The sequence below is a fragment of the Pararge aegeria genome, chromosome 11 (assembly GCF_905163445.1).
Source record: "Pararge aegeria chromosome 11, ilParAegt1.1, whole genome shotgun sequence".
Classification (NCBI taxonomy): domain Eukaryota; kingdom Metazoa; phylum Arthropoda; class Insecta; order Lepidoptera; family Nymphalidae; genus Pararge; species Pararge aegeria.
This window is the reverse complement of record NC_053190.1, coordinates 12473239-12492418: the sequence shown is the minus strand read 5'-3', so window position 1 is coordinate 12492418 and position 19180 is coordinate 12473239. Positions and strand designations below refer to the sequence as shown.

Genomic DNA, 19180 nt, shown 5'->3' with positions numbered 1-19180 from the left:
TTTTGATCGTATATAATATTGCAGTTCTAGTATAAAAGAAAGAAAATGTTATTTTTAAATTGAAGTCACCTGAGGACGGTTACAACAATGGGTTCTAGATTTTTTATTTTAAGCATTTTGATGGCATTTTTCGTTGTCATTGGAAGCTGCAGCTTGTGTAAGTATTTTATGTTATTAAATAATAATTAATTAGATTATACCTACAACTCGATCTATTTTTGGCGAAGCAACGTTGATCTCAGTCGGTTGCTGGTTCGGCCAGCTACAGATTTGGATCATCTTTGCTAAATCAATGGTGGTCTGAATTATTTTTAGTCAAAACACTCCAAACTAACAATCCCACTCATTAGTTTATACCATAATCTTTGTTCTGTACAAAAAATAATAAATATTGACCAAATTTATACAACATATTATTATTATTTAATGGATGTAAAAAGTATTAAATTAAGTGCCTGCAGTGTGCAAATAAATAATTTGAATGAATGAATCTTAATTTAAATTTGATGTTTCAAATAAGAAAACGTAATTAAAACTGAAATATTTTATTTTGCTAGATTTAAGAAATAATGGTATTTTTCTCAATCTTTTTTTCAGTCAGTCCATATCCACTTTATCCTGATAACGATGAACCTACGATTAATGGTACGGATTTAGTAAATTTTACCTTTATTATTTTACAATAAATAATTTACTGGTACATAATACAGTATATATCATGAGAATAATAAAGTTCTTTAGTATACACCAAAAAGAACAACTTATAAAAGAACTTTCGATTTAATTGCGCCCTTATCACTGAACTCTTCCAGACAACCACAAAAAGAAAAATAGGATTTGTTTTATACTACCTCGTTGGTCTAGTTGTTACCATGTGCAACTACAGATCACAAGGGCCTGGGTTCGATTCCCGTGCCTGGCCTAAAGTGTGAGGTTTTACTGTCACAAATTTTCCAATTTCAAAGTAAGCACCGGAGTTAAATGGCGATGTGCATCTCCGTGTTCCGGAGAGCATGTAGCTATCGATCCCGGTTATTATAATCAACATGTGTTATCTTTAAAACCTAAGAGTTAGAAGTTAGCTCTTAATTCTTCTTCCAGATTAATGAAAAAAAAAATGTCCATCAAAAATGCCTTCGATAACTAATAGTAATACAAGTTGTGATAGCCTAGTGGAGAACAATTCAGCTTCCCTTTCGGGGAGCTGAATTGGAAAATATTCAAATATTAACTTAGTACCCATAACACAAGCTACGCTTACTTTGGGACTAGATGGCGGTGTGTGTACTATCGTAGTATAATTATATATTTAATATTTATTTATTTATTTACATTCTGAAAGGAGACCCATGCCCTGTAGTAGGCCAGTAATCGGTTGATAATTAAAATGATGCTGATACGCAACCTTTTTAAAAAAAAATAGTTAAGAGTTCGAGATAAGAGGCTGAAGCCTTGTGCGACATTAAAAAGTTAAGGATGATGATAGTATCTTGTATTATACAGTAAACCCGGTGAACAATGCTGAATCTGAGAGTAATTCATCACCATTTACATCGCAAACTGCCCACTTGCACGATGGAGACGGATATACCGGCTGGTAGTAGGTATGTTTTGTTTTTTTTTATACCTACAGATGGTTTCTTCAATTTATGTCAGGTATAATTTTCCCTAAAAACCTCTTACAGGTATTTGATTTAGAATTGTTAATCTTGTACATTACTATGAGTTTTTTCTTTTATAAAATAGTAACTATGTCGGCGTTTATTTTGAGTTTAGTTATTCCCATGCAAAATTTCACCAAGATTAGTTGACAGGTTGATATGCAAAAGTAGAAAAACAGTTCTTTTTTTAATCCTGCAGGTACATTTGCCGGGATAAATACTATTCTATGTCCACCTCCGGGGTAGCAAGCTACTTTTGTGCTAAATTTCTTCAAGATCGGTTCAACGGCTGAGATGAAATAAACAATATTACGATATGGAATCCACAATTAACTATGAAAAATACGTCGAAATAAAAACAATCCTGAGCACGGCTATTATTTATTAAATTTATTAACTCATTACACATAATATACATCACAGGTCTTAATTTAAAGGTGTAAGCATAAAAATTAGATTATTTTTATTCTTGAGAGGCAAAGGGTTCCTGTGAGGTTTAGAAAAAAACCCCAACAAACGCGTACGAAGTCGCGGGCAACGCAATCATTAATTTGTCTATTCATACAATTTGGTTTAAATAATGTTAATGGAACTTTTATATTACAGAACTTAATAGAAGCTTCAAAATTGATGTCTTCAAGCACAGAATAATTTTCAAGAAATAAAAAAAGAAATAAACGATTTTCATTAACAGTTTATTTTTTATTAATGTTACGTGTATTAAATAAGAAATTAAGATAATTAGTCTAGCAATTTATTATCGGGTCATTTTCCGTTTAAGAATTAACCACGGAACAACAAAGATATGTTCGATACATTAATATCTTTTTAAGAAGAGAATTTTTTCTTATTCAGTTAATGCCAAAATCTTTGCCGATTTAACCCCTATGCCCTTAGATTCATGTGCTAGCAAATGTAGAGTCATTGCGAGTGAATAACCCTTTTGTATACTTCTTCTGTCTGTGTTTTCTTTTATTCTTTTTCTGTATTTTTATTTGTGTGCAAATAAAGAGTATAAATAAAATAAAATAAATAAAAAACACTCCAACGTCAAAGTTTACTTATCAACCTTGAACAAGAGTTCAAACAAACTAACATCATCAAATTCCTCTCCCAACGGGAGGGTTTGCCCATAATCACCAAGCGGGCAGAGTGATTAGTGATCGCAAAAGATCATAGTAATTCTCTGTTATATTCCTTTAGTCGCTACGCGCACGACACACCAGGAAAAGGTGGGCGGGGGGGGGGGGGGGGGGGGGGGGGGCGACCTCTGTATTCTGATCAGGCGTCATAATACGTAAAATAATAATAATAGATATTTATTTGTAGGGCCAACTGGCGCAGTGGGCGGCGTCCCTGCTTTCTGAGTACAAGGCCGTGGGTTCGATTCCCACAACTGGAAAATGCTTGTGTGATGAACATGAATGTTTTTCAGTGTCTGGGTGTCTATCTGTATATTTTAAGTATTTATGTGTATTATATTCATAAAAATATTCTTCAGTCATCTTAGTACTCATAACACAAGTTACGCTTACTTTGGGGCTAGATGGCGATGTGTGTATTGTCGTTGTTCATATATATATATATATATATATATATATATATATATATATCTATATCTTATTCACATATTTTACACAACTCCTTTTAAATATGAATATCAAATCAAACGACTTGATTAGTAGAATACTATACATTATGACAAATTTCAAATAAAACATGGCCGCCACGACAAAATGGCCAAATACGTTTTTTTTGTTTTACAACTCCATCAATCGATCCAAAGATCTGTTTGGTGTGGTGTATTTGTCTGGTGTAATTATAAATTACACCAGACAAATTCTCCTGTTTGTCGCGGAGTATAGCAAATTAAGCTTCATTTTAAGAATATATCATCCGCAAGGTAACGCCTGCTTCTATCCAATATGGGTATCAAATAAAAACGCTTGACTAGTAGAATAATGTACACTATATTTATTATTAATTTTTAATTCATATATTATTATTTATAGAACAATAAACGTAGTAATATATAGAACATAATAAGGTATTTATTATAGATCGCACCTTTTTTCCTAAAAGCGGTAGGAATAGATTACTATATTTGCCATAGCCATCCCAGATTGCAATAAAGGGGTTTTGTAGAGGAATAAAAAGGCTACGAATTATCGCATAGATCCGGTTGGGATTATAAATAGAAAAAATGCATGCAATTCATATGGGATAGAGTTAAAGCGCAAAATGTTCATAAGCTTTAAAAGCTTTGTGCATTATCACAGATAAGTTAGAAAATGCTTACTTCTCAATAGCACACTGTTAATTTTACTTCTAACGACATAACACAGATAGAACTGATTTTTTTCCTTCAATGTCGATCAACTAACTGACATAGACATAAAATTGGTTGTATGAACTTAGTTTAGACATTCTAACAATATCATATTTTGTTTGTTCATATAGGTACTTACCTTTTTGTATAACGTAACTATTTATTTCTTACGAACAAGCGTTAGCAATACCAAAAGAAGTTTCCAGCTATACACTGTTATAGTAATTTATGCTGGTGGGATTTTTAAATACCGAAAAAAAGATTCAATACTGAAAAATAACGCAGGCAACAGGTAGCTTGCTATAATTAACATTATAAGATTGTTTTTTTACCTAGATCTATCATTATCGTTATTTATACTAACTCTATGATATCCTAACGGTTTGGGCTTTTGCTCACTTTCGGGGAGACCGAAAACGATCCCTAGCACGCACCTCTAACGTTTTAGAGTTGTTTACGTTTTTCATTTAAGCAAATAAAATATCATATTCCTTAAACGGTGAATGGAAAACATCGTGAGCAAACCTGATGTTTTCGATGTGAGAGTTCTTAAACGCGTGCGACGTCTACTAATCACTAGGCCAGAATGATGTACCGTGGCCAAAACCCTTCTCATTCAGTGAGGACACCCGTGCCCTGTAGTGGGCCGGCAGGGTGATTACGTATCTCGCGACAGCAATGCGACAGGCGTAATTCTTGCATCACTGCTGTCAAACTTTTCCATACAATAAAAAAATAAAAGTGACGTTTGACAGCAGCTGTCGCAAGATACGTAATCACCCTGCCGTACTAGTTTGACAATGATAGTGACTAGTTATAAAGTGGTTCTAGACGTGCCAAAACTAAGTATTCATTTAATTTTTATGTTTTGTGATTTTCATTTGCAAGGAAACAAACATTGACTATATGTATTATAACAACATGTAACGCGAAAAGCTATCAGCTAAACTGTTACCATGTGCATAGCAATTGTAACTTTTACATAGGTATAGGTGATAGTTTGCTGCACTTTTTCTGCGAGGTTCAGATTTTGTTTTATATTCCTCTACACGTTAGCCCTTGGCTGCAATCTCACCTGGTGGTTAGTGATGATGCAGTGTAAGATAGTAGCAGGCAGACAGCAGGGTGACATAGGGTAGTAACTAGCCAAGGCGAAAGCCTCCCACCAGACCAGAAAATTATCTGAAATTATAAAATAATTTGTCTGTTAAAACCTGTATAACTAGCTTTAAGTTAATCAATTTATAAACTGCTTTGTATTATCGTTGTGAGACCCACTGAGGGTCTCATAAGAGGGCTCAAAGCGAGCGATGGATAGAGCTATGTTAGGAGTAACTCTAGGGGATTAAGTCAGGAATTTTGAGATCCGTAGAAAAACCATAGTTACGGACATAGCTCGACGAGTCGCGGAACTGAAATGACAATGGGCGGTGCACATAGCCTTGAGAATCCATGAACGTGGGTCCCAAGGTGCTGGAATAGCGATCTCGCAACGGTAAACGCAGCATTGGTAGACCCTCGACGAGGACTGGACCCTTTGGAACTCCTTACACCTTTTTATATATACTGCTGGACCTATATCCAGCAGTGGACGTTAATCGGTTGATATGATGATGCTGGTTGTAATTTTGGAAAATTGTAAATGAGTGTTAAATGTATTATTATTATTAAGATTATTTTATTGGATAACTAACAGGTTTTATAATTTTTATTAGTGTTTTTACCTACACTTGGAGAAAATATCAATTTTATAAATTTAAAAAGCATATAAAAAGTTCCGGAACCGACAGGATTTGAACCTGCTACTCTCTGGCAATCGCGGCCTGAGCGCTTTTTCCAATTAAGCTACGCCTCTGCTACAATCAAAATTCAAAATTTAAAATTCATTTGTTTCAGGTAGGCCCAATATAAGCACTTTTGAAACGTCAAGTCTGTCCGTTTGTAGTGACTCTACATCGATGCCGAAATTTGTACATGCCTTTTTACATCAGTCTTATAGCGCCTCTAGCGTCATCTAGTAGGAAACGTTTCCGCATCGATGGTAGGAGAGTCGAAGCTTAATTGGAAAAAGCGCTCAGGCCGCGATTGCCAGACAGTCGCAGGTTCAAATCCTGTCGGTTCCAAAAATTTTATATGCTTTTTAAATTTATAAAAACTAACAGGTTTTTCAATAAAATAATTTTAATTTTAGTTTTATGAAGAGTGCATTTTATTTGAGTATAAAGACGTGGTCACGATCGTTTTAATTACTTAATGTGTATAAATATTGCAAGTAATTATGTCTCAGTAAATATTCCTTCAAAAATCATTCTCTATAATGGCTGCCAAATTGTGTATGGTAGCTATCGTGATTGCGTATTTCATTTTATCGGGAACTTGCACATTCTGTAAGTAATTTAATTAACTACCATACGTGCCGGTACGGTGAAATAAAGGTATCTTATAATAGTTTGGGGATCTTTATATTAAAGTACATATTTGGTAAGAATAGAATAGAATAGAGTAAATTTTATTTCTGTAAATGTGTTAATTTTTTTGGTGTTGTAAGTGGGAATAGTTCCAACAGTTGCCACTTTCTGGCGTGCAATTTTCTTATATATTTAGAGTTTACTTTACATATGACTATTATCTTGCACTAAAATTTTAAACTTTAGACACTAATTAAGAACTGTCACAAAACTATTCCTTAATATTATAATTTAACTAACCAAACTTATTAACCAAATTCTTAACCTATTTTTAAAAATATTTCCATCAAAGTTTTTACCATGAGTTGTAAATGGTTAATTTTTTTTTGTACCAAAGCATAAGTACTTTTCGCAAGTCAGAGGGCGTAAAAATTTTTGTAACAAACCAAACACAAATGTATTCAGATTAAGGGCGACTGGCATTGTGAATTTTTAATCACTAAAATCATCTAGGAAAAATTAACTAGACTATGACTCTTTTTCCGATACAATATATAATTCAATATTTCGATTATTTATTAAAAAATTAGTTTCTTTATTATTTTTCTCTATTAGTTTTTAAAATAGATGACACCTACGAATGCCGTAGGCGAGGAAACCTTCGTCAAGTAGTAAAAGGCCGGCCCTGTGTAAAGTCGTTGTGTTACAGTAAATTTTACAAATGTATTCTAAATTAATTCTTTACTTCGAAAATTAAGGGGATTTCAATAGGGCTACCCCCTGTTGCTATTTTTGAATGATTTTTTTGTACCGGCTTCTGAAATCTGTAACTATTATTATATTATGATTATTTGAGACATACCACGTATTTAAAAAAGTCATGTGTCCAAAATTTTAAACTCTGACGGGATTTTCATAGACCAGTTGGAAAACTTTCCAAGGAGCTAGGCTACTCTTCTCCATGGGAAATACTCAACTACCGCGGTTACTACAAGATTGCTTTAATAATAGTTATGACATTTATTTTAGTACCAATTTGTGGAAGTTCCGTACCCAGAAGACCCTCCGGAAATGGTCAGGGTCCAACAATAAATGGTATGTAACAACATTATAAATGTATAAATTGTCATTTACTAGTAACGAAGCTCTGGTCTCGATTCCCAAAAAAGGCCCAGAATTATAAGATATTGGGTTTTCTTGTTAAAAATTCTCAGTATCAGCCCTGTTGTGGGGTCCGCTCCTGCACTTTGGAGAGCTCTCTGAGCAGTCGGTCTCGATAAATATCTCATCTTATATCCTTATTTATATATTGTATGCTAAAGTATGTTTATTTGTGTTTGTACTTCCAATACTGACCAATGACCCTGACCAATCAAAACCAAACCAAAAGTAGGAGGTCCCGGGTTTGATTCCCAGCAGGGGCAATTTAAGAATTTGTTCTGAATTTATTTAAATTGAATTTTCTCTGGTCAAGTCTGGTGGGAGGTGTTAGCCGTGGGTAGTTACCACTCTACCCACAAAGACGTGCCGCTAAGCGATTTAGTGTTCCGGTGCGATCTCACGTAGACACTGATTAGGGGTATGACTGCCATACTCCCTAACAGGTTAGCCCGCTACCATCTTAGACTGCATCATTACTTACCACAATCATCGTCAAAGTCCGCAAAACGTCATTAGGCGGCATGGTCGGGCTTTGCTTAAAAATCGTCTCCTTTAAGAGAAGAAGGAAGTGTGGGACAAATGATGATGACTATATTCCGATTATTTATTTAAAAAAAAATTAAATGAAATACACTTTACGACTAGATTGTTATCATCATCACCATCATATAAACTTATTATAGGCCCACTATAGAGCACGGGTCTCCTCCAACGATGAGAAAGGATTAATATCGTAGTCCACCACGCTCGTCCAGTGCGGATTAGTGGACTCCAGACACCTTTGAGAACATTATGTACATCTCTCAGGCATGCAGGTTTCCTCACGATGTTTTCCTACACCGATGAAAGTTAGAGGTACGCACCTCTAACTTTCATCGGTGGCTGGGATTCGAACTCGGTCTCCAAAAAGTGAAGTCGAGCTCCTACCCAATGTGCTACCACTGCTTTATATTTTCATACCTATTATTTATTATTTAGCATTAATTATTATTTCTCTTTTACGTATCTCGCAGTTAATCCAGTGAACAACGCTAAGTCGTCGAGCTCATCAAATCCGTCAACAATACAGGATGCAAGACAGGATACAGGGTCACCAGGTTATGGTATACCACCATACCAGGTTTGGTGATACGGGTAATGCCTATAAGAGTTTTAGTTTTCTGTAAAACTGTAACAATTCTAATACGTGGCTAAGTTTGTTGTGGGCTCTTCTTAGACCAGGGCGCGTTTGGAACCCTCCTAGCTTTAGTTTTAAGTGAACGAATGCAGTTATCACCATCACTAACATTAGTGTAACATGTTAAATGTATGAACTCTACTTGAATGAAACATTTTTGAATTTGAGTTTAATATAAATAATAAACAGCATTAGTAAAATTTATTCTAATTGCCAACAATCATTCTAGAAGCTATCATTCTGGAATCTTAAATATTGGAGACAGCTCTGAAAATTACCGGGATCTTTTGCAAACTGCTTACGCTGGCTTTCAGCCAGCACGTTATTCTCCTTACCCCAAAGCTTTTGATATGACCCCCATTACAACAAACATTTTTACATATACTGCTTCATTAGTTGAATCGGAATTCTACTAGTATTATCACTTTTGCTCTTTTGCTACGTTATGCGGTCTCATCAAATCGACTAACTTGTAATTTAAGCTTTTAAGGATAAAAGGATTGCAAATCAAGCAATGAAAGAAGCAATCAACGAATAAAAACGCTAAACTACACATTTATTAATACTGATTAAACAATTATTTATTGATTTTTATTTTTCCAGGTAAACAGCCCTTCAAATAGTCAAAAAAGATTATGAATAAATAAGTTGACATTATTATATTTATTTTTTTCTTGTCGTCCATAAGGACACCTGTAATCCTTAAAAATAAGATATTGCATGTTACAATGTTAACGTACCCACAAAAGTAATTATTATTAGGAAATCGATAACTTTTATCCGTGTATATCGTTTGATATGTTCTCGTATTAAGTGTGTATCGTGCCCACACTCCACAGCTCTCTCAACCTCTTTCATTTATTGCAAATAACAAGAATCACCCTTGACAGAGAGTAAGAAAAAGTATGATATGTTCTCGTATTAAGTGTGTATCGTGCCCACACTCCACAGCTCTCTCAAACTCTTTCCTTTATTGCAAATAACAATCACCCTTGACAGAGAGTAAGAAAGAGTCTTAGATGGTACGCACTTGTAGAGAAGATACCTCTTGTATTAATGGTATCTGAATTCACAGACCTTGGAAGCGTGTTATAGCCATGCGTACAAGAAAAGTAGACGCTGCTCGCTTTAAGTTGGTTTTGGATTATTAACTGCTTAAGGAGGCTGAGAAATATGGTACATAATGATCCTACATGACTTATGTAGAAACACTCGCAGTATATCTGGATGTCATTACCACAATTTTTTTGCGGGCCTTCGTTAACTGGACTGGGAATGGAACATGTTCTATCTTGGCACTCTAGGGCAGGGGTTCCCAGCCTTATTAATCCAGCGGCGGACTAACAAGTCAAGAAATCGGTCATCAAGATTTAGTTAGGCAGATAGGTGCAAACAATAAAACATTGTCATAATGAAAATAATAAAATTCAACAAAGAATTAAGAAGCTCGCTACTTAGCGATAAGGCCGCCTTTTGTTTCTATTCTACTTCTGTCTTTATATTTCTATTTATTTACCTAACTTCAAAGTGGTGTACAAGTAAGAGTTAAATAATAATAATAAATGAAAATTAAGCTTCATTTGCTATACTCCGCGTACAGCAGGAGATACTGGTTAAGTGAACAATTATTCGTTGTGAAGTCAACATCTCCTGAGGTTGCTCCAGTTTCGGAGCGAAACGTGCGTAGAGGATACATTGCCGAGGATCTGTTTGGTGCGGAGTATACGGATTGAAGAAATTATAAATTACTCCATACAGATTCTCCTGCTGTTCGCGGAGTATAGCAAATTAAGCTTCATTTTCATAATATATTATGGATTTCTGCAAAGTAACGCCTGCTTCTATCCAATATTTAATAATAATAAAAATAATAGTACCCCAACAATGGGATGTCTGAGCCTGGTGACCTAGACCCAAGTTGTCAAAGTGCGGGACAGTCCGTGACACCGCTACACGAAGACTATCGATAAATTATAATGTTGATTTTTTGAACTACAGAAGTTGGAACAACACCCAGGTTGAAAAGCCCTGCTCTGGGGTATTCACTGTCTTCTTATGTTATCAGTGGACTTTCCTTATACAAATACACAAAATTATTGTCCTTATTTAGAGCAGAACATTTAATATTATGTTATCTCTGCAACTAATATTAAAGTGTTAATAGTGATTCATATTTTAGTTCCTTAGACATTCGTATTACATCTTCACAACTTGCGGCGCCAAATTCTCATCCCACCCAGATCTGTACTTCTTGACTTCACCCAGACTTATGTTTTGAATATGATTATATATACACAATAATATATTGTGTGTATAATACCAACGATTTCATTGATTAACAAATATAATCTATTTTAATTCCGTCCGCGTCTGTATGTCCATCTGAATGCGATTAACTCAAAATCTACCGCACGGATATTCATTAAGTTTTTACTTATGGAGGGAGTGATCATAGTTTAATTTTTTATTACACTACAATCTCACCTGACGGCAAGTGTTGATGCAGTCTAAGATGGTAGCGGACTAACATGTTAATGTATGGTAGTTATGAACCATACCACTATATCATAGCTTTGTTGGTAGGTTGGTGGCAGAGCAGACCAGAGAAAATACAGAAATGATAAATTCTCAAATTGCTCCTGGCAGGAATCGAACCCCGGACCCTCTAACAAAAAGCCACAGCGCTCTCCCCTGCGCCATCGTCGTCAGGTAAATGGACTATAAGTTATTGATGATACACAAAAATAGTAGGTACGTTACCTACTTAATTTACATTGTAGTTACTCATTATTATATTAACAAAAAAGTCCGTAAGATTCATAACTATTATAAAATTACAACAAACGCTTAATGTTCAATTAATCAATCAAAATAGGGGCCTATAGAAAAATTATAACATATACCCTGCACAACGTAGCCTGCTGATCTATGCTAAATCAATAAAAAAAAAACAGATTAATACAATTTTAGTGGATAGGGATGACGCATATATATTTAATTTCTAACAATGAAATAGCATTTATTTATTAGCAACGTGATGATAGAGGTTATTGCCACGAAAATGTCATAAAATAATACCATACAGTATTAAAACTGAAATTCGTGGACGAAATAAAATTTAAATAATACATAAGTTGTTTTATGGGAATTTTTTTATTTTATTTATTTAATCATGTGTTGTTTATCTATCCAGCAAACTAAATAATGTCCATATAATATGTACGTAATGAGTAAATATTGACGATTAAGTATAAAACAATAGTTTCACAACTAAGAAAACGTAAACTTAAGTAATTTGTTGAAAAAACCAAAAGACCACCAACCGAATAAGGCGTACATTTTTCGATAGGCAGTATTATATTTATAAATAATATATATATATATATATATAATACTGCCTATCGAAAAATTAAAGCATCCATATCATAATATTATAGGCTGAATAGGTCTGTACATCGCGTAGCCTGCTGATCAAGATTGATATAATTTTAGTTGATAGGGCTGACGCATACATATTTAATTTCTATCAACGATATAGCATTTATTTATTAGCAATATTATGACAGAGGTTATTGCCACGAAAATGTCATAAAATGATACAGTATTAAAACTGAAATTCGTGGAATAAATAAAATTTAAATAATATAGCGGTTAATAAAAAGTTATTTTATGAGTATATGTTACATTTATTTTATTTAATCATGTGTTGTTTATCAATCCAGCAAACTAAATAATGTCTATATAATATGTACGTAATGAGTAAATATTGACGATTAAGTATAAACCAATAGTTTCACAACCAAGAAAACTTAAGTAATTTGTTGAAAAATCCAAAAGAAAAAGGCGTACGGTACCTTTTTTTTATACAAGGTTTTAAACCTTGTATAAAAAAGTATAGTTTACTACCTATAGTTTACTATAGGGAAAAGACCAATACCAGTATGTTTTTAGATTACCCACCATAAGCGACCTTCCGAGTGATATTTCGTTGGGTTCACCAATAGGATCAACCTATAGTTCGGATCCTGGTGAATGCATTAAATATCATACATTTTGATAAAATCAATAAATTAATAAACACAAAATAATAAGAAAGGTTTGATTAAATGTATGAATACACTTTTATCGTGGTACCACATAAAAATAGAGAAACAAGAAAAATAAAATGAGAAATATTATTTTTCCCCAAAAATAAATACAATAAAAATTAACGGCTAAGTGTTCCGTATCAGTGCATTATGAAAAGTCTGGCAATAATGACAATACTCTGCAGCATTTTTTGTTTTGCTAATATGTATTAAGTTCGAGTAAAAACACCAGAAAAACACTAATTGTTAAAGACTAGTGAGCAACCCTGCTTTCTGAGCCCAGGGCCGTGGGTTCGATTCCCACAACTGGAAAATGTTTGTGTGATGAGCATGAATGTTTGTCAGTGTCTGGGTGTTTATATGTATATTCTAAGTATTTATGTATATTATTCATAAAAATATTCATCAGTCGTTTTAGTACCCATAACACAAGCTACGCTTACTTTGGGGCTAGATGGCGGTGTGTGTATTGTCGTAGGATATTTATTTATTTATTTATTACTATTAAACATTTCGCGCAGCATGGTTTCGCTCTAAAACACTCCTGAGGCTAACGTGCAACAGCGACATATTGACGATGATGATGACATTGATAGCTCAGTCGTGTTTTAGCAGATTACGTGAATATTTTGTTTTTGAGGTAAGGAACAATTCAAAGAGTGCTCCCGAATAGGTCCTCTATGGACACATATTCTTTAAATACTTTTAATTTTAACTAAATATGGTGACTAAATTGTTTTTGTTTTGTTTTCGTTATTTTTACTACCTAGCTAGTTTGCGCAAAGAGCTGGTTATTTGCGCTATTCAGCGTACAAATGAAGCTTTGTATAAGTTATGTTTAGAGTTATTTATAAATGTTATTGTAATATTTTTCATAAAAGATTAAAAAATATTGTTAGTTATCTACCTAGTTAAATTATTGTATATAGCAATTAATAATATTGTTGCACGAAAAATCAATATCAATTTTAACGAGCTTTAAAAACCAAGTTGCAGTTGGTATAAATATATAGATATTCAACACTACTATTTACAAATTTGTCTAAAGTAACTTACAAGAATGGGCAAAGCAATTAAAGTTCGCATTTTTATTTGTGTGTTATATTTATTTAGCAATTTGTTAACAGGCAAGTGTTGTTATGCTATTTTGTGCTTAACACAATAATTATTCAAATGATATAAAAATTTTAAAATTTAAGATTATTAATATGATATTTCAGTCACACCATATGCGCTGTCGAGTCCACCATGTACGACAGGTAAATTATATATTACTAGCTGTTGCTCGCGACTTTGTCTGCGTTTATTTTGGTTTCCTAAAGTCTCGCAGGAACCCTATATTTTCCCGTTAAAAAATGTTTCCTGTGGCCCGTCTAAACAAACTATAAATTTAATATTTTTTATAAAATTTAAGCAAGATAATTTAAGCGGCCACGCCATGTATAGGTTACAAAAACTACTCTGTAATCCCTGGGCATCTTTTATTAGCAGCTTTTCCGGGATAAAAAATATTCTATGTCTATCTCCAGGAGGCAAGCTACATGAGTCCCGGAAAAGCACATGATTAAAGTTACCACTTTTAAGATTAGTCTTTATTTCCTATGTATGGCATCACAGTTAACCCAATGTTAAACGTTGCAATGAGATATTTTGCATACGAGAATCAACATTCCCCGGGGTTTTCAAAAACCTTTTTATTTTTTTGATGTGGTAGAAAAGCTTTATGGCTACATCCGTCCTTTTGGTCTGGACAGAGGTTATGTGGGAGTCGTTTACCCGAACAAATTACTACCACGGCATGTTCATCTCGTTGGCTTTACTAGACGCTCAAGAAACCCGTTGTATACTTCGGTGATTTTACAGTTATATCTATATCGAAGGATCCATTACTAAACTATTGTGTATTTTTTAGACACCTGTGAAATGACTCCAGTAGTTGGAGTGGTTCCTGAGGCGGTTCCAATAGGTAACTAGCCATAAGTACTTAATCCTACTAGCGGTGATAGTCTAGTGGTTAGGACTTCGATTTCTCTAATGGGGGGACTGAGTTCGATCCCCGGAACGCATCTCTAGTTTTGTCGGAATTATGTAAAGCAATTCAATAAAACCTGAACTCCTGAGAATTCTCATAGAGCCAGGATGGTAGACAACGTTCTAAACCTTTCTTATTCTGAGTGGAGACCCGCACAGATATAGCTCACATCATGCCGTGTGGGGAAGGCAGATCAAAATACAGTGGTCACTACCCTGTACTCTTCCCGCAGGTATCGTACGAGGCGACTAAGGGAGTATATTGATAAATGGGCAGCTGCCTCCGCTGTGCTAATTTTACCATCTTCTGCAACGATCACCAACCCGTCTCCCCAGAGTGTTGATAACGGGCAAAACCTCTGTTTGTAAGAGATCTTTACTGCAGCGGTGGACTGTTATAGATTGCTGAAGATGGCTTACATCTTGCAGAAAAAATACAGTATTCATTCATTGTATTGTATGACATGCATTGCTTTTTCACAGACCCCATCGGCGCTGCAATACAAAATGCAGTTTCCACTATGTGCAGTTTTATGGTTAGTATTATTTTTATCTGTGAAACGTTAAAAGCGAGGCGTTCCACCTAGTTCACTGTGACGTACGAGTTTGCGTCTTGTGTGCAACCAATCACAATGCGCGTCCGTTTGAGCAAGCCTTCTAATTGGTCGCACGCAGGAACCTAACTTTAACCATGTGCGAAGACCAATTGGTAAGATCTTCACTTAACTATGAAGAAACAATAAAACTTTATTTTATATAACACTCGTCTAGCAAATATGTATGTCATAAAATAATACAGTCAGTGGCGTGCTTAGAGGGTATGCACAGGGTATGCAGATGACATAAAATGAAGAAAATCTCCAGTACAAGTTATAAAAGACTTGAGGATAGTCATTGTAAGAGTTATAAAAAGCTACCCTTAAGTATTTATAACTCGTACTGGAGATTTTCTTTACTTTATATCATCTGCATACCCTGTGCATACCCTCTATGCACGCCACTGAATACAGTTAAATACAATAATTTACTATTCATTTTGCAGGGATGTTAAAGCAAGTAAGTGCCTTTTTTCCACACTTACTGATTGATATATTTTTTTTAATAATTTAGCTTAAATTACTAATTATTGGTATTAAAATTAAAACTTTTGTAAAACATCACTAAGTCACATTAAATCAATGACACAAAATATCTTTAGCTCTTACAATTTATTTATTAACAATTTATTTATATTTAATAAAATATTATAAACCATTTACTTTTTTCAGTGTACGCTTGAGAACCGAGCTCCGAAAATTATTTTTCAAAAGAAATAATAAACTGACTATAATAAAAATAAAAATTTTGCATTTTTATTCAACCCTGAAAATAAAAGAAAATATTCTTTGGTGTTTGAAATCTAAAAGTTACATTCGATTTATTAAAGAAAATATTTATACCAGGCCGTGAGATGCCGTAGATTCATATTTAAAAAAAATACTACCAGTCCAGAGATAGGCACCTGGTATTACCCAAGCACTTACCTCGAAGAACAGCCCAGATTATTGTCACTAAAAATTAAAAGTAATAGTAATCGTTAAAACCCGCTAACCTGCATTGGACCAGCGTGGCAGATCTTTGCTACAAACAGAGGAAGCCTGTGCAATGGTGGACAATGATATATAAAATATTATACACGCACAAAAACGTACCAGTACGTTATGTAGAGGTACACAGGAGATAAATCGGGTACAGACAACACTATATTTGGTGTTTCTCATATCTTGTATTATAACACGAAAGAATAACTAAGTAAGTACAAATAACACTAAAACGTATTATAAGCCCCATTAGTGAGCAGACCTATATTATTACTACTGAGCAAGTTATTGTCACTTGGTTTATGTTACCAATTGATTGACGACATTTAGGCGCTGAAATCTGTAGAACGAGTGTCCGCGGCACAAAAATTCGATTTACTAAAACCACTGTAATATTAGTTCCATGGACACTCGTACGTCACATTTGGCGCTACAAATGGGCAAAAATGTAAGCTGTTAATTAGAAACGGGCATAGACGTCAGTGGCAGTTCAGAGAAAAAAAAAACATTGTGTACGTTATACACCAGCCACGAATATGACGTCTAGTCTTGTAGTTTCATTCGAATTTTAAATTGAAATCCGAAGAGTACGGCATAGTACTATTAGTTAATAATGCGTAGAAACAATAATAATCTACGAGTATTAATTAGGACATCGGCTTCACTTTCAGGGCGACCGAGTTTGATCCTAGGCACACCTCTAACTTTTCAAATTAAGCACGTTTAAAGCAATTAAATAAGTACAAGTAGTACCTATTTAATTCCTTAACAATGAATAAAACATTGCGAGAAAACTTGCATGCCTGAAGCATAATATTCTCAAAACAGAATAAAATTTATTTAAAGAAAAATCTTTATACCATGACCTGTGATTCCATAGAATTCATATTAATAGGAAATAGGAAAATATTTATTTTATAACGTTTTAAGTTGGTTTCGTACGAATCTGTTCTCAAAATGGATTATTATGAAGTCTTACAGGTACGGTTAAAGTATTTCTCACTCTTGCCCTATGCCCTATCGTGGAGCTATATTTCGCAGAGGATGCTCAAGAAGTATTGTTTTCATTTTTCCCCTTAGCTATTTACAATCTTCTTCCCAATTCGATAATTACTATCGTAAGGATCTGCAAACTGAAGTCGTTAGTATTCCATGGGCACGTAAAAGCGGTGATAGCCTGGTGATTATTGTTTTGGCCGCCCTTTCGGGAGAATGGAATTAGATCCTCGGCATGCGCCTCTAACTTTTCGGACTTATGTGCGTTTTGAATTTAAGCAATTGATAGTTACTTGCATGCGTTGAACGCTATGGTAAAACATCGTGAAGAAACCGGCATGCCTGAGAGTTCTCCATAATGTTCTCAAAGTGTGAAGTCTACCAATCTGTACTTCGCCAGCGTACGGACTACGGCCTTAGCCCTGCTCAATCTAAGAGGAGACCCATGCCATCTTGTAGGCCGGTAAACGGGTTCAATGATGATGAATTTTAACAAGAAACATGAAATGCGTTAAAATAAAATTATATTTCTGAATCGAGTTAAAGGTTCAATCTACTTTTTACAGGTGTTTTCAAAATTACCATTTTGTATGTGATAAGGAAAAATAAGGCACGACTTCACAGAATAACGTGATGTATTAACACTTTACTGCCAGATTATTCTAATTTAATGTACGAACTCTTGCAGTTATATCATAATTACTCCCGTATACTAATACATTCTGATTTAAACTTAATACGAAATGCAAGCTAATATTATATTTCTTGGAATTATGGCTTTCCTTTTGACAACAAATTACTATGGTAATATTTTTTTTAATTCTCGGTTCAGATTTTTTGTATATAAAAGTAATAAAAAATGGTTAAAAGCGATGTCTTAAAGTGTCGATAATCGATGTCTATTGGAACATGATAGAAAAAGCTTGGTGTGGAAATCTTAAAAATGTTTTAAGCCATATTGATTTTCAACTCTACCGGAAATGGCAAAAAATAATACTATTTCTATGATAGTTTTTTTTTTACATAATTTATATTGAAAATTCTAAAATTAAATAGGCTTTAATTTTTTTTTAAGAATATGGCATAAAATAATGTTTATTTCGATACCTACCTTCTTATTAAGCAAGGTGTCATGCTTAAAAGCTGCTGTATAATTCATAATTACTTTTTGCAGTAAATCCTGCGCCCGTTCTCACCTCAGTAACTGGTAATGTATTTTTATTTAAATATAATATGTGATATATACCGACGTATAAACATTTTTTTAATCATTAGATTAACAATTTTAGTTATTTTTAGTTCATTAGAACTAAAAAATATTTACGGTCAAACTCTCGGATTTTTATTATAAGAGTTCCAAAAAAATATATATTCTAGGTTCCTTTATTTCCTTTCTTTGTTTTAGCGGACCCTACCAATAACGCTTCAGCGAAATCGTCACAAACGACTAACATCATAGTTAATGTGGAAAATCCGCAGGCAGAACCTGTACGTACTTAATATAATATGTAAAAAAAATATTTATATAAATAAAGTAATAATATGATAATGAAGCTAGGCTATTGCCTGCAATATAGGAGTGACTGGCCTCATCAATGATTGATATTCAATATTCACTTATTTAGTTACAGTACGCCTTATTATAACTCAAACTTTTTTTTTTCTTGTATGTTTGTTGTATTGTTTCAAAGTAATCAACCGACAAGAAGCCATCAACAAACTCAGCAGTTGCTCTTTTCCGAAATCGAC

At 34.0% G+C, this 19180-nt stretch overlaps 3 long non-coding RNA genes across 3 annotated transcripts; all 3 read left to right on the top strand.

The window, feature by feature from the left end:
• Positions 1-2354, top strand: LOC120627502. The gene is made up of 4 exons (XR_005658925.1): positions 1-157; positions 598-645; positions 1504-1604; positions 2268-2354. It is a non-coding gene; the product is annotated as an uncharacterized LOC120627502 (long non-coding RNA).
• Positions 2355-6270: 3916 nt separating this feature from the next.
• On the top strand, positions 6271-9396 carry LOC120627501. The gene is made up of 4 exons (XR_005658924.1): positions 6271-6377; positions 7428-7493; positions 8573-8693; positions 9340-9396. It is a non-coding gene; the product is annotated as an uncharacterized LOC120627501 (long non-coding RNA).
• Positions 9397-14038: 4642 nt separating this feature from the next.
• Positions 14039-16192, top strand: LOC120627498. The gene is made up of 5 exons (XR_005658922.1): positions 14039-14083; positions 14737-14790; positions 15339-15391; positions 15898-15911; positions 16124-16192. It is a non-coding gene; the product is annotated as an uncharacterized LOC120627498 (long non-coding RNA).
• The last annotated feature ends 2988 nt before the right edge of the window (positions 16193-19180 follow it).